Consider the following 16,016-nt stretch of genomic DNA (forward strand, 5'->3'; position numbering starts at 1 on the left):
CTCTAAGTGGAATTCCTTCAATCCTGAAGTTGTTCCTTCTCTTCAACTCTTCCACCATAGGAAACAACTGTTCTACATCCACTCTGACTATGCCTGTCAACATTCAAAATATTTCAATGAGGACCTTCCCCCTCACATATTCTCCTAAATTCTAATGAGTCCAGGCCAAGAGCCAGCAAACGTTCCTCATGCCATGTATCCCACACACTTGTAGCACCAGGCTGTTAGTTTTCCCACAGCTTCCAAGTCCTGCACCATTCCTACTTGGAAATATATTGCTGGTCCTTCATCATCCCTGGATTTTAATCCTGGAAGACCCCCCTCCCCCACCCTCCTGCCTAAAAGCAGCTTCACCAGAAAGATGGCTGCAGTTCAAGAAGGCAGTTCAGCCCCACACTCCCCAAAGCTGAGTGGTAAATACTTGCTTTCGGATCAGATTAGATACGATTTATGTCATGTCATCAAACAGAAATGTAATATTACACATCATCAACAATATTACAGCAGCTATCATCAAGGATCCACACCACACAGCACATGTTCTGTTCTCGCTGGATAGGGTGTAGGGGCCACAAGACTCACACCACTAGGTTCAGGAACAGCCGCTCCCCCTCCACCATCAGACTCTTCAACAACAAACTCAATCAGGGCTTCATTTAAGGACTTTACTTTGCCACTTTATTGATTTTTCCCACTTCTCTTTATTGCACAGTTTGTTTCCATTTCTTTATTTGTTTCCGCAGTGTCCAGTTTTTTCTTGCAATTCCAAGAAGTGGTCATTTGGCCTGGCCCACAAGATAACAAATCTCAGGGTTGTATGTGCGATCATTCATGTACCTTGACTATAAATCTGAATCTGAAATTATTGCCCTCAGTCTGACAATAATGCAGACAAAGATTCACTGTGAGCCTGAACATTGACTGGCTCCCCTTACAGTCAGGCAAAGAGAGGTCAAAGAGAGTCCCTTCACAGTCATTGGGTGACCGTGGATTTGTCTCCGATGCTCCCGCAGCCTCTGCCAGACTCCTGTTCAGTTCAAATCGTGGCCCGTTCCAAACCTACAGCACAGTGAGGAAGTCTTCAAAGCCCAAGGCATACAAAACGTGGATGTTAAACTGATTGGAATCCAGCATCTCAACAGCAACTCACTTGTACATGAGAAATGACATCTATTCAAGATGACTTGTTCATGTGAAGTCTTGTTTGACGTCTATCATTTCCATTTCTTAAGAAAGTGCATCCAGAAATGTGAAAAGCTGAGACATGAAACAATGTACCTCAAACAAGTTTAAAGGGATGTCCATCAAATTTGTATTCAAGAATATGCCTTAAATATTGTACCTCCCCATGGTAAAATTCCAATGAGATTCTTGTATTAGCCAGGTGACAGTGTCCACCTGACATTAATACTACTTATTCCCGCTGGTGTGACTCGAATTAAAGCCGTGTCTTGTACTTTGTGGTTCTGTTGGGATTTTTGAACCTCACAGGAGGCACAATGATACAAGGGCAGTTCTATTGCGTCTGTTTCTTCATGGGACTTCGTGTAACCCTTGCTTGGGTTTTTTAAATCATTGGGGAAGAAAAACGTCCTGAAATTTCCATGCAAGAGTGGAAAATCAGTCATATGAAGAAACAATTCTTTGGAAACAACTTGACAAGAAATTTGTGAGTTTTGAGGTCTGATGGCTCACGCTTCCTCCATAATTGCTTTTGAACAGCAGTAAAGACTATTTTCAACACAAAAACTTCTGAGACTGAACATTAAAATCAACTCTTCAGAATTAAGCTTATAATTTAATAGTTTGGGTTTTGCCCCATGCGCGCATGCACACACATTTGCACATCATGTGGATAAGTTAGATTTAAGTTTCAAGTGAAGTAAGAGATTATTAATAAATAAATGATTGTTGTGAAGATACCCTTGCCTTTGTGAATTTCTATTGCTGCTGGTCGAATATTTAACACATTCCCTGGCTTCTTCCCTTAAACCAAGATTCCCAGACTAATACAAAGCATAGCAATCTCTGCCTTAAATACTCCCAAAGACCTCGCTTCCACAGCCGCCTGTGGGATCAAGCTCCACAGATCATGAACCTCTGGCTAAAGAAATTTTTCTGAATCTCTCTTTTAAATTGGCATCTTTTCTCCAGAAATTATACCCTCGTCCTAAAATCCAGGCCATGGGAAACATCCTTTCCCCATTTACTCTGGCCAGGCCTTTAGCATTTGAACTGCCTCGATATGTTTCCCCTCATCCTCTGCAATCCAGCTGAAAACCATTCCTCATAATGTTAACCCTTTCAATCCTGGTCACATTCCAGCAAATCTTCTCTCAACCCTCTCCGAAGCCAGCACTTTGTTTCTCAAATAAGGCACCAAAACTGTCCCCAATACTCCAAGAGAGGCCTTACCTGAGCTTGATGGAGTCTCAACATCACACCCCTGCTCTTGCCTGCTGTCTCTCTGGAAATGAATCCCAACATCGCATTCACCCTGTTTATAACAGAATGGAATGTTCTAGAACTCATCAGGATGACCAATGGCCTTCATCGCAATCCGTCAATAATGGTGATTTCAGGTGGGATTGTGATGAATAAATTAGAACTTCCCTGGACATTCCATGTTGTCTTTTGAATGTCCCTCTTGTTCCAGCCTCCATCACCACCCTTGGCAATGCATTCCAGGCACCCACCACACTCTGTGGAAAATAACATCTGGCCTCTGTTATCACCACTAAACTTTCCTCTGAATCTACATTTTCATAAAATTGAATTATTCCCAATCAACTCACATGATCCTATATATGACAATATACCATTTAAGATTGTTTTTTTTTAAATTTTTTTATTTTTCACACCATAAACCACATTGACCAAGATACATACATTTTCCTTTTCAAATATATAGTGTCATTTTCTACCCCACCCCTCCCTCCTCCCATCCCACCCTCCCTACCTCCCCCCCATTCATTTAAAGTACAGAATCTAAGATACATTAAACCAGTCAAACAATGTAGTCATTCAATAAAAATAAACAAGAAATTCCACTGAGTCAATTCTTTTCATTTCCTTCTCCTTTCGTTAATTTAGGTGGTAGATGTCCCCGGTAGGTTTTCTCTATTATGTTTCATGTATGGCTCCCATATTTGTCCAAATATTTCAATATTATTTCTTAAACTATATGTTATTTTTTCTAATGGAATACATTTATTCATTTCTATATACCATTGTTGTATTCACAAATTATCTTCTAATTTCCAGGTTGACATAATACATTTTTTTGCTATGGCTAGAGCTATCTTAACAAATCTTTTTTGTGCATCCTCCAAATCAATTCCAAATTGTTTGTTTTTTATGTTACTTAGGAGGAAGATCTCTGGGTTTTTTGGTATATTGTTTTCTGTAATTTTATTTAATATCTGGTTTAGATCTTCCCCAAATTTTTCAACTTTCTCACATGTCCAGATTGCATGAATTGTTGTTCCCATTTCTTTTTAACAACGAAAACATCTGTCAGATACTGTTGGGTCCCATTTATTTAACTTTTGAGGTGTAATGTGTATCCAGTGTAATGTGTATCCAGTTATATTGTATCATACGTAACCTCGTGTTTATTGTATTTCTCATAGTTCCAGAGCATAAATTCTCCCATGTTTCCTTCTTTATCTTTATGTTTAAATCTTGTTCCCATTTTTGTTTAGTTTTACCATTTGTTTCCTCATTCTCCTTTTCTTGCAGTTTAATATTCATATTTGTTATACATTTTTTGATTATCATTGTATCTGTAATCACATATTCAAAATTACTTCCCTCTGGTAACCTCAGACTGCTTCCCAATTTGTCCTTCAAGTAGGATCTCAGTTGGTAATATGCCAACACTGTATCTTGAGTTATGTTATATTTATCCTTCATTTGTTCAAAGGATAGTAATTTATTTCCTGAAAAACAATTTTCTATTCTTTTGATCCCTTTTTTCTCCCATTCTTTCAAGGAAAGGTTATCTATTGTAAAAGGGATTAACTGATTTTGCATCAGTATTAGTTTTGGTAATTGGAAATTTGTTTTATTTCTTTCTACATGAATCTTCTTCCAAATATTGAGCAGATGATGTAATACTGGAGAACTCCTACATTGTACCAATTTTTCATCCCATTTATATATGTTCAGGTATCTTCTCCCCTATTTTATCTAGTTCTAATCTAGTCCAATCTGGCTTTTCCCTTGTTTGATAAAAATCTGATAGGTATCTTAATTGTGCGGCTCTATAATAATTTTTAAAGTTTGGCAGTTGTAAGCCTCCTTGTTTACACCATTCTGTTAATTTATCTAGTACTATCCTCGGTTTCCCACCTTTCCATAAAAAAATTCCTTATTATTTTCTTTAACTCCTTGAAGAATTTCTCTGTCAAGTATATTGGCAATGCCTGAAATAGGTATTGTATCCTTGGGAAAATGTTCATTTTAATACAGTTTATCCTTCCTATTAGTGTTAGTGGTAAATCTTTCCAATGCTCTAAATCGTCCTGTAATTTTTTCATTAGTGGATAATAATTGAGTTTATATAGATGGCCGAGGTTTTAATTTATTTGTATACCTAGGTATCTTATTGCTTGCATTTGCCATCTGAATGGTGATTCCTTCTTAAATTTTGAGAAATCGGCATTATTCATTGGCATTGCTTCACTTTTATTTGCGTTAATCTTGTAACCCAACACTTCTCCATATTCCTTCAATTTCTTATGTAATTCTTTTATTGACAATTCTGGTTCTGTTAAGTATACTATAACATCATCTGCAAATAAACTGATTTTATATTCCTTGTCTTTTATTTTTATCCCTTTTATTTTATTTTCTGTTCTTATCAATTCTGCTAGTAGTTCTACAGCTAACGCGAACAATAAGGGTGATAGTGGGCATCCCTGCCTTGTTGATTTGCTTAAATTAAATTACTTTGATATATATCCATTTACTGTCACTTTCGCCAATGGCCCCTTATATAATGCTTTAATCCAATTAATATACTTCTCCGGTAAACTGAATTTTTGCAATGCTTTGAATAAATAATTCCATTCTACTCTGTCAAAGGCCTTCTCTGCGTCTAAAGCAACTGCTACTGTTGGCACTTTACTCCCTTCTACTGCATGAATTAAGTTAATAAATTTACAAATATTGTCTGTTGTTCGTCTTTTTTTAATAAATCCAGTTTGGTCTAGATTTACCATTTTAGGTACATAATCGGCTAATCTGTTTTCTAATAGTTTAGCTATTATCTTATAATCTGTGTTAAGTAATGATATTGGTCTATATGATGCTGGTGCGAGTGGATCTTTCCCTATCTTTGGTATTACTGTAATTATTGCTGTTTTGCATGAATCTGGTAAGCTTTGTGTTTTATCAATCTGGTTGATTATTTCCAGGAGGGGAGGAATTAATAAATCTTTAAATGTTTTATAGAATTTTATTGGGAATCCATCATCTCCTGGTGTTTTATTATTTGGTAGTTTTTTAATTATTTCTTGTATTTCTACTATTTCAAATGGTTCTGTTAATTTATTTTGTTCCTCTATTTGTAATTTTGGTAGTTCAATTTTAGTTAAAAATTCATCTATTTTCCCTTCTTTCCCTTCGTTTTCAGTTTGGTATAATTGTTCATAGAATTCTCTGAAGTTTTCATTAATCTCCGTTGGATTTTATGTGATTTGTTTGTCTTTTTTCCTTGATGCCAATACCATTATCTTAGTTTGTTCTGTCTTAAGCTGCCATGCTAGAATTTTGTGCGTTTTTTTCCCCTAGTTCATAATATTTCTGTTTTGTCTTCATTATGTTCTTCTCCACCTTATATGTTTGTAGTGTTTCATATTTTATTTTTTTTATCTGCCAATTCTTTTCTTTTAGTTGTGTCTTCCTTCATTGTTAATTCTTTTTCTATATTTACTATTTCTCTTTCCAACTGCTCTGTTTCCTGATTGTAGTCCTTCTTCATCTTGGTTACATAACTTATTATTTGCCCTCTGATGAATGCTTTCATTGCGTCCCATAGTATAAACTTATCTTTCACTGATTCTGTATTTATTTCAAAGTACATTTTAATTTGTCTTTCAATGAATTCTCTAAAATCTTGCCTTTTAAGTAGCATGGAGTTTAATCTCCATCTATACATTCTTGGATATTGTCAATATCAAGGGTGAATGGTCCAATAATATTCTAGCTTTATATTCTGTTTTTCTTACTCTGTCTTCCATACGAGCTGAGTATGTTTTATGTCTACCCGAATAATATGAATATTCCTTTTCCTTTGGGTGTTGTTTCCTCCATATATCCAAAAGTTGCATTTCTTGCATCGATTTAATTATAAATTTGGTTACTTTGTTCTTTCTGTTAATTTTTTTCCCAGTTTTATCCATATTTGAATCCAAATTAAAGTTGAAATCCCCTCCTATTAATGTGTTCCCTTGCGTGTCTGCTATCTTCAAAAAAATATCTTGCATAGATTTTTGATCTTCTTCGTTAGGTGAATATACATTGAGTAAATTCCAAAACTCCGAGTATATCTGACATTTTATCATTACATATCTCCCTGCTGGATCTATTATTTCCTCTTCGATTAAAATTGGTACATTTTTACTGATTAATATAGCTACCCCTCTAGCTTTTGAATTATATGACGCTGATGTTACATGTCCTACCCAATCTCTCTTTAATTTCTTATGCTCCATTTCAGTTAAATGTGTTTCTTGCACGAATGCTATATCAATTTTTTCTTTTTTCAGTAAATTTAGCAGTTTCTTCCTTTTGATTTGGTTATGTATTCCGTTAATATTTAAAGTCATATAGTTCAACGTAGCCATTTCATACTTTGTTTATCTTCCCTTTCCGTTTCCTCATCATCACCTTTCCTTCTTATCCATTTCTGCTTTCTTGTTTTGAACACTTTATAAGAGAACATTTCTAAAACATCAAACATTTCCCTTATTCTCCTATCTAAAATTTCTTTAACCCCTCTATCCCCTCCCCTTCCTGAGTTGCCCTTTATCCCTTTTCGGGCAACCACATCTCCCCTCTCCATTTGGATTTGCGAATTCACTCGCAAGCATCAAGTGATTTCGCAATGACTGTAACTCCTCCCCACCCAGCAAATAAAGGAGCAAAATTTAATTTAACCAAATCTTTAAAATTTCTGGTGATTTTAACACCTAAATAAATAAAATGCTCTTTAACAATCTTAAATGGTGGAGGAGTCACGTGATGGAGTTGTGGCCGGTCAGGGAATTCCAGCCCTCTCCGGAAAAGTTTAAAAAAAACACACAAAACACAAAGGTACAAGATTAAAATTTACAATAAAGTAAAAATAAAGGTTAGAAGAAAATGGCAGCGAAGAGAGAAAACTCGAAAACAACGGGAAGAAGAGGAAGAAAGAATGTCGGAAGAAGAAGGTGAAGGCCTTACCTGTCCGAGGAGGCCCGCCGCAGAGAGAGAAGCCCGCTCCTTCAGGTCAGTGGAGGTCCCGTGCTCGGGACTACAAAAATGGCTTGCAGAGCCGAGTAAAAGTGCGCAACCCCGCATGCAAAAAAACACACTGACGGGAGGGGGGAACAGCTGCGGAGTCGATCTCCACAGCTGAGAGAGACACCTGCAACACAGCAACAGGTGCAGAACACAGACAATAACGACAACAAGAAAGAAGAGGGTAAAAAGAAAACAAGGAAACAACAGATGGTCAATCCAGAGGAAGAAGAAGAAGAAGAGAAAGAAGTGGAAGAAGAAGAGAAAAGCAAGACAATGGATGAACCTTTTTTTAAAGAATATATGGAATCAGTGAAAGAATGACAATTACAAGAATTTGATGAGATAAAAAGAAGAATAAAAACGCAGAAGAAAGAATAATTAAAATGGAAGTGGTCATATCAGAATTGGCAAAAAGAGTGGAAAATATGGAAAAATGTGAAACATTTGTAGACATGGAAGTAAAAGAATTAGAAGAGAAATTAGAAGAATCTAATAAAAAAGCTAAAGAAGCACAGGAGCTGTTAGCTCAGAAGATAGATATAATGGAAAACTATATTAGAAGAAATAATATAAAGATAGTGGGCCTTAAGGAAGATGAAGAAGGCAAGAATATGAGAGAATTTATAAAAGATTGGATCCCCAGGGTCCTAGGACGACCAGAATTACAGGAAGAAATGGAAATAGAGAGGGCACATAGAACACTAGCCCCGAAACCACAACCGCAGCAAAAACCAAGATCCATTTTAGTAAAATTCTTAAGATATACAACAAGAGAAAATATATTGGAGAAAGCAATGAAGAAAGTAACAGAAGACAAAAAGCCACTGGAATATAAAGGTCAAAATTTTTTTTTCTATCCAGACATAAGTTTTGAACTCCTGAAGAAGAGGATGGAGTTCAATACAGCAAAAACGATCTTATGGAAAAAAGGATATAAATTTATGTTAAAATACCCAGCGGTACTTAAAATAGTTATTCCAGGGCAACAAAACAGACTATTCTCGGATCCAGAGGAAGCAAGGAAATTTGCAGAACAACTACAAAACAAGCAGAGAGATGAAGACATTTAATAAGAGTAAAAATGACCACGATCTATATGTATGTGTGTAAAGGGGTATATGTGTGTATATATATAGTGTGCATACATGAATGTATCCTTATTTAGAAGAAAATATATAGAGTATAGACAAGAATTAATAAGGGAGGGAAATGGAATAGAGGGAATAAGGAGGGAATTAAAAGAGTGACCTTTGTTACATATGAAAATTGAAATCTTTTCTGGGGGGGGCTGGGTGGGGAGGAATTACGGTCACTGCAAAATCAGCTGACGTTTGCGAGTGAATTCGCAAATCCAAATGGAGAGGGGAGATGTGGTTGTCCGACAAGGGATAAAGGACAACTCAGGAGGGGGAGGGGAGAATGGGGTTAAAGAAGTTTTAAATAGGAGAATAATGAAAATGTTTGATGTTTTAGAAATGTTGTCTTATAAAGTGTTCAAAACAAGAAAGCAGAAATGGATAAGAAGGAAAGGTGATGATGGAGAAACGGAAAGGGAAGATAAACAAAGTATAAAATGGCAACGCTGAACGATATGACTTTAAATATTAACGGAATACATAACCAAATTAAAAGGAAGAAACTGCTAAATTTACTGAAAAAAGAAAAAATTGATATTGCATTTCTGCAAGAAACACATTTAACTGAATTGGAGCACAAGAAATTAAAGAGAGATTGGGTAGGACATGTAACAGCAGCGTCATATAATTCAAACGCAAGAGGAGTAGCTATATTAATTAGTAAAAATGTGCCAATTAAAATAGAAGAGGAAATAATAGATCCAGCAGGGAGATATGTAATGATAAAATGTCAGATATATTCGGAGTTTTGGAATCTACTCAATGTATATTCACCTAACGAAGAAGATCAAAAGTTTATGCAAGATATTTTTTGAAGATAGCAGATACGCAAGGGAACATATTAATAGGAGGGGATTTCAACCTGAATTTGGATTCAAACATGGACAAAACTGGGAAAAAAATTAACAGAAAGAACAAAGTAACCAAATTCATAATTAAATCGATGGAAGAAATGCAACTTTTGGATATATGGAGGAAACAACACCCAAATGAAAAGGAATATTCATGTTACTCGGCTAGACATAAAACATACTCAAGAATAGACCTATTTTTGTTATCAGCTCGTATGCGAGATAGAGTAAGAAAAACAGAATATAAAGCTAGAATATTATCGGACCATTCACCCTTGATATTGACAATAGAGTTAGAGGACATCCCTCCAAGAATGTACAGAGGGAGATTAAACCCCATGCTACTTAAAATGCAGGATTTTAGAGAATTCATTGAAAGACAAATTAAAATGTATTTTGAAATAAATACGAAATCAGTGAAAGATAAGTTTATACTATGGGATGCAATGAAAGCATTCATCAGAAGGCAAATAATAAGTTATGTAACCAAGATGAAGAAGGACTATAATCAGTAAACAGAGCAGTTGGAAAGGGAAATAGTAAATATAGAAAAAGAATTAGCAATGAAGGAAGATACAACTAAAAGAAGATAAGTGGCAGATAAAAAAAATAAAATATGAAACACTACAAACGTATAAGGTGGAGAAGAACATAATGAAGACAAAACAGAAATATTATGAACTAGGGGAAAAAACGCACAAAATTCTAGCATGACAGCTTAAGACAGAACAAGCTAAGAAAATGGTATTGGCATCAAGGAAAAAAGACAAACAAATCACATATAATCCAACGGAGATCAATGAAAACTTTAGAGAATTCTATGAACAATTATACCAAACTGAAAATGAAGGGAAAGAAGGGAAAATAGATGAATTTTTAACTAAAATTGAACTACCAAAATTACAAATAGAGGAACAAAATAAATTAACAGAACCATTTGAAATAGTAGAAATACAAGAGATAATAAAAAAATTACCAAATAATAAAACACCAGGAGAGGATGGATTCCCAATAGAATTCTATAAAACATTTAAAGATTTATTAATTCCTCCCCTCCTGGAAGTAATCAACCAGATTGATAAAACACAAAGCTTACCAGATTCATGTAAAACAGCAATAATTACAGTAATACTAAAGCAAGGGAAAGATCCACTCGCACCAGTGTCATATAGACCAATATCATTACTTAACACAGATTATAAGATAATAGCTAAACTATTAGGAAACAGATTGGCAGAGTATGTACCTAAAATGGTAAATCTAGACCAAACTGGATTTATTAAAAAAAGACGCACAACAGACAATATTTGTAAATTTATTAACTTAATTCATGCAGTAGAAGGGAGTAAAGCGCCAACAGTAGCAGTTGCTTTAGACGCAGAGAAGGCCTTTGACAGAGTAGAATGGAATTATTTACTTAAAGTATTGCAAAAATTCAGTTTACCAGAGAAGTATATTAATTGGATTAAAGCATTATATAAGGGGCCATTGGCGAAAGTGACAGTAAATGGATATATATCAAAGCAATTTAACTTAAGCAGGTCAACATGGCAGGGATGCCCACAAACACCCTTATTGTTCGCATTAGCTATAGAACCACTTTTTTCTTTGGCTTGGCTTCGCGGACGAAGATTTATGGAGGGGGTAAAAAGTCCACGTCAGCTGCAGGCTCGTTTGTGGCTGACCAGTCCGATGCGGGACAGGCAGACACGATTGCAGCGGTTGCAAGGGAAAATTGGTTGGTTGGGGTTGGGTGTTGGGTTTTTCCTCCTTTGCCTTTTGTCAGTGAGGTGGGCTCTGCGGTCTTCTTCAAAGGAGGCTGCTGCCCGCTAAACTGTGAGGCGCCAAGATGCACGGTTTGAGGCGTTATCAGCCCACTGGCGGTGGTCAATGTGGCAGGCACCAAGAGATTTCTTTAGGCAGTCCTTGTACCTTTTCTTTGGTGCACCTCTGTCACGGTGGCCAGTGGAGAGCTCGCCATATAATACGATCTTGGGAAGGCGATGGTCCTCCATTCTGGAGACGTGACCCATCCAGCGCAGCTGGATCTTCAGCAGCGTGGACTCGATGCTGTCGACCTCTGCCATCTCGAGTACCTCGACGTTAGGGGTGTGAGCGCTCCAATGGATGTTGAGGATGGAGCGGAGACAACGCTGATGGAAGCGTTCTAGGAGCCGTAGGTGGTGCCGGTAGAGGACCCATGATTCGGAGCCGAACAGGAGTGTGGGTATGACAACGGCTCTGTATACGCTTATCTTTGTGAGGTTTTTCAGTTGGTTGTTTTTCCAGACTCTTTTGTGTAGTCTTCCAAAGGCGCTATTTGCCTTGGCGAGTCTGTTGTCTATCTCATTGTCGATCCTTGCATCTGATGAAATGGTGCAGCCGAGATAGGTAAACTGGTTGACTGTTTTGAGTTTTGTGTGCCCGATGGAGATGTGGGGGGGCTGGTAGTCATGGTGGGGAGCTGGCTGATGGAGGACCTCAGTTTTCTTCAGGCTGACTTCCAGGCCAAACATTTTGGCAGTTTCCGCAAAGCAGGACGTCAAGCGCTGAAGAGCTGGCTCTGAATGGGCAACTAAAGCGGCATCATCTGCAAAGAGTAGTTCACGGACAAGTTTCTCTTGTGTCTTGGTGTGAGCTTGCAGGCGCCTCAGATTGAAGAGACTGCCATCCGTGCGGTACCGGATGTAAACAGCGTCTTCATTGTTGGGGTCTTTCATGGCTTGGTTCAGCATCATGCTGAAGAAGATTGAAAAGAGGGTTGGTGCGAGAACACAGCCTTGCTTCACGCCATTGTTAATGGAGAAGGGTTCAGAGAGCTCATTGCTGTATCTGACCCGACCTTGTTGGTTTTCGTGCAGTTGGATAATCATGTTGAGGAACTTTGGGGGACATCCGATGCGCTCTAGTATTTGCCAAAGCCCTTTCCTGCTCACGGTGTCGAAGGCTTTGGTGAGGTCAACAAAGGTGATGTAGAGTCCTTTGTTTTGTTCTCTGCACTTTTCTTGGAGCTGTCTGAGGGCAAAGACCATGTCAGTGGTTCCTCTGTTTGCGCAAAAGCCGCACTGTGATTCTGGGAGAATATTCTCAGCGACACTAGGTATTATTCTATTTAGTAGAATCCTAGCGAAGATTTTGCCTGCAATGGAGAGCAACGTGATTCCCCTGTAGTTTGAGCAGTCTGATTTCTCGCCTTTGTTTTTGTACAGGGTGATGATGGTGGCATCACGAAGATCCTGAGGCAGTTTACCTTGGTCCCAACAAAGCTTGAAAAACTCATGCAGTTTGGCATGCAGAGTTTTGCCGCCAGCCTTCCAGACTTCTGGGGGGATTCCATCCATACCTGCTGCTTTTCCACTTTTCAGTTGTTCGATTGCCTTATATGTCTCATCCAGGGTGGGAACCTCATCCAGCTCTAGCCTTAGGGGCTGTTGAGGGAGCTGGAGCAGGGCGGAATCTTGGACTGAGCGGTTGGTACTGAAAAGAGATTGGAAGTGTTCTGACCATCGGTTGAGGATGGAGATCTTGTCGCTGAGGAGGACTTTGCCGTCTGAGCTGCGCAGCGGGCTTTGGACTTGGGGTGAGGGGCCGTACACAGCCTTTAGAGCCTCGTAGAAACCCCTGAAGTCGCCAATGTCCGTGCTGAGCTGTGTTCGTTTGGCGAGGCTAGTCCACCACTCATTTTGGATCTCCCGGAGTTTGCGCTGAAGATGGCTGCATGCGCGACGGAAGGCTTGTTTCTTCTCTGGACAGGACGGCTTTGTAAGGTGAGCCTGGTGGGCAGCTCGCTTCTTTGCCAGCAGCTCCTGGATTTCCTGGCTGTTTTCGTCAAACCAGTCCTTGTTTTTCCTGGAGGAGAAGCCCAGTACCTCTTCAGTGGATTGCAGTATGGTAGTCTTCAACTGATCCCAGAGGGTTTCAGGGGACGGGTCCGTGAGGCGGGTTGCAACGTCGAGCTATGCTTTGAGGTTTGCCTGGAAGTTTCCTCTCGCTTCGTCTGACTGCAGTTTTCCAACATTGAACCTCTTTCTGGGGGCTTTATTGTTCCTGGGCTTTGGCTTGAAGTGAAGGTTGAGCTTGCAGCGAACCAGCCGGTGGTCAGTGTGGCATTCCGCGCTAGGCATGACCCTGGTGTGGAGCACATCTTGTTTGTCACTTTCTCGCACCAGGATGTAGAACCACTAGCAGAATTGATAAGAACAGAAAATAAAATAAAAGGGATAAAAATAAAAGACAAGGAATATAAAATCAGTTTATTTGCGAATGATATTATAGTATACTTAACAGAACCAGAATTATAAATAAAAGAATTATATAAGAAATTGAAGGTTACAAAATTAACGTAAATAAAAGTGAAGCAATGCCAATGAATAATGCGGATTTCTCAAAATTTAAGAAGGAATCACCATTCAGATGGCAAATGCAAGCAATATGATACCTAGGTACACAAATAAATAAAATTCTCAACCATCTATATAAACTCAATTATTATCCACTAATGAAAAAATTACAAGACGATTTAGAGCATTGGAAAGATTTACCATTAACACTAATAGGAAGGATAAATTGTATTAAAATGAACATTTTCCCAAGGATATTATACCTATTTCAGGCATTGCCAATACACTTGACAGAGAAATTCTTCAAGGAATTAAAGAACATAATAAGGAAATTTTTATGGAAAGGTGGGAAACCGAGGATAGCACTAGATAAATTAACAGAATGGTATAAACAAGAAGGCTTACAACTGCCAAACTTTAAATATTATTATAGAGCCGCACAATTAAGATACCTATCAGATTTTTATCAAACAAGGGAAAAGCCAGATTGGACTAGATTAGAAGTAGATAAAATAGGGGAAAAGATACCTGAACACATATTATATAAATGGGATGAAAAATTGGTACAACGTAGGAGTTCTCCAGTATTACATCATCTACTCAATATTTGGAAAAAAGATTCATGTAGAAAGAAATAAAACAAATTACCAATTACCAAAACTAATATTGACGCAAAATAAGTTACTCCCTTTTACAATAGATAACCTTTCCTTTAGAGAATGGGAGAAAAAAGGGATCAAAAGAATAGAAAATTGTTTTTCAGGAAATAGATTATTATCCTTTGAACAAATGAAAGATAAATACAATATAACTCAAGATACAGTGCTGGCATATTACCAATTGAGATCCTACTTGAAGTACAAATTAGGAAGCAGTCTGAGGTTACCAGAGGGAAGTAACTTTGAATATGTGATTACAGATACAATGATAATCAAAAGATTTATAACAAATATGTATATTAAACTGCAAGAACAGTAGAATGAAGAAATAAATGGTAAAACTAAACAAAAATGGGAACAAGGTTTATATATAAAAATAAAAAAGGAAACATGGGAGAAGTTATGTTCTGGAACGATGAGAAATACAATAAATACGAGGTTACGTATGATACAATATAACTGGATACACAGGCTATACATTACACCTCAAAAGTTAAATAAATGGGACCCAACAGTATCTGACAGATGTTTTCGATGTAAAAGAGAAATGGGAACAACAATTCATGCAATCTGGGCATGTGAGAAAGTAGAAAAATTTTGGGAAGATCTAAACCATATATTAAATAAAATTACAGAAAACAATATACCAAAAAATCCAGAGATCTTCCTCCTAAGTAACATAAAGAAGAAAGAATTTGGAATTGATTTGGATGGTGCACAAAAAAGACTTGTTATGATAGCTCTAGCCGTAGCAAAAAAATGTATTATGTCAACCTGGAAATTGGAAGATAATTTAAAAAAAAAATGGTATATAGAAATGAATAAATGTATTCCATTAGAAAAAAATAACATATATTTTAAGAAATAATATTGAAATATTTGAACAAATATGCGAGCCTTACATGAAACACAATAGAGAAAACCTACTGGGGACATTCACTACCTAAATTAACGAAAGGAGAAGGAAATGAAAAGAATTGACTCAGTGGAATTTCTTGTTTATTTTTATTGAATGACAACATTGTTTGAATGGTATAATGTATCTTAGATTTTGTACTTTAAATGGATGGGGGTAGAGGTAGGGAGGGAGGGATGGGAGGAGGGAGGGGGGAGAAAATGGTACTGTATATATTTGAAAAGGAAAATGTATGTATCTTGGTCAATGTGGTTTATGGTGTGAAAAATTTTTAAAAAATTTAAAAAAGAAGAGACTATACACATCTACTCTATCTATTTCCTTCATAAATTTATATACCTCTATCAAATCGCCTCTCAACCTTTTGCATTCCAATGAATAAAGACCCAGTCTACTCAAACTTTCTCCGTATTCTACATACTGCAATCCAGGAAACATTTTAGTAAATCTTCTCTGCACCCTCTCTACCTTATTGATATCCTTCCTATAATTTGGAGACAAGAACTGCACACAATATTCCAAACCTGGCCTCAACATTTCCTCCCACCTCCTATATTCTATGCTACGATTTATAAGGCCACCATACCAAAAGCCTTCTTCACCAG

General features: G+C 37.3%; 1 long non-coding RNA gene across 1 annotated transcript in view; it reads right to left on the reverse strand.

The window, feature by feature from the left end:
• Positions 1–13,371: 13,371 nt before the first annotated feature.
• The window catches only part of LOC138750267 (uncharacterized), a 52,796-nt gene continuing 50,151 nt past the window's right edge, over positions 13,372–16,016 (reverse strand). The window contains exon 3 of the long non-coding RNA XR_011349214.1: positions 13,372–13,677. This is a non-coding gene — a long non-coding RNA (uncharacterized lncRNA). The remainder of the gene's footprint in view (positions 13,678–16,016) is intronic.

Source organism: Narcine bancroftii, unplaced genomic scaffold (assembly GCF_036971445.1).
Source record: "Narcine bancroftii isolate sNarBan1 unplaced genomic scaffold, sNarBan1.hap1 Scaffold_111, whole genome shotgun sequence".
Lineage (NCBI taxonomy): Eukaryota > Metazoa > Chordata > Chondrichthyes > Torpediniformes > Narcinidae > Narcine > Narcine bancroftii.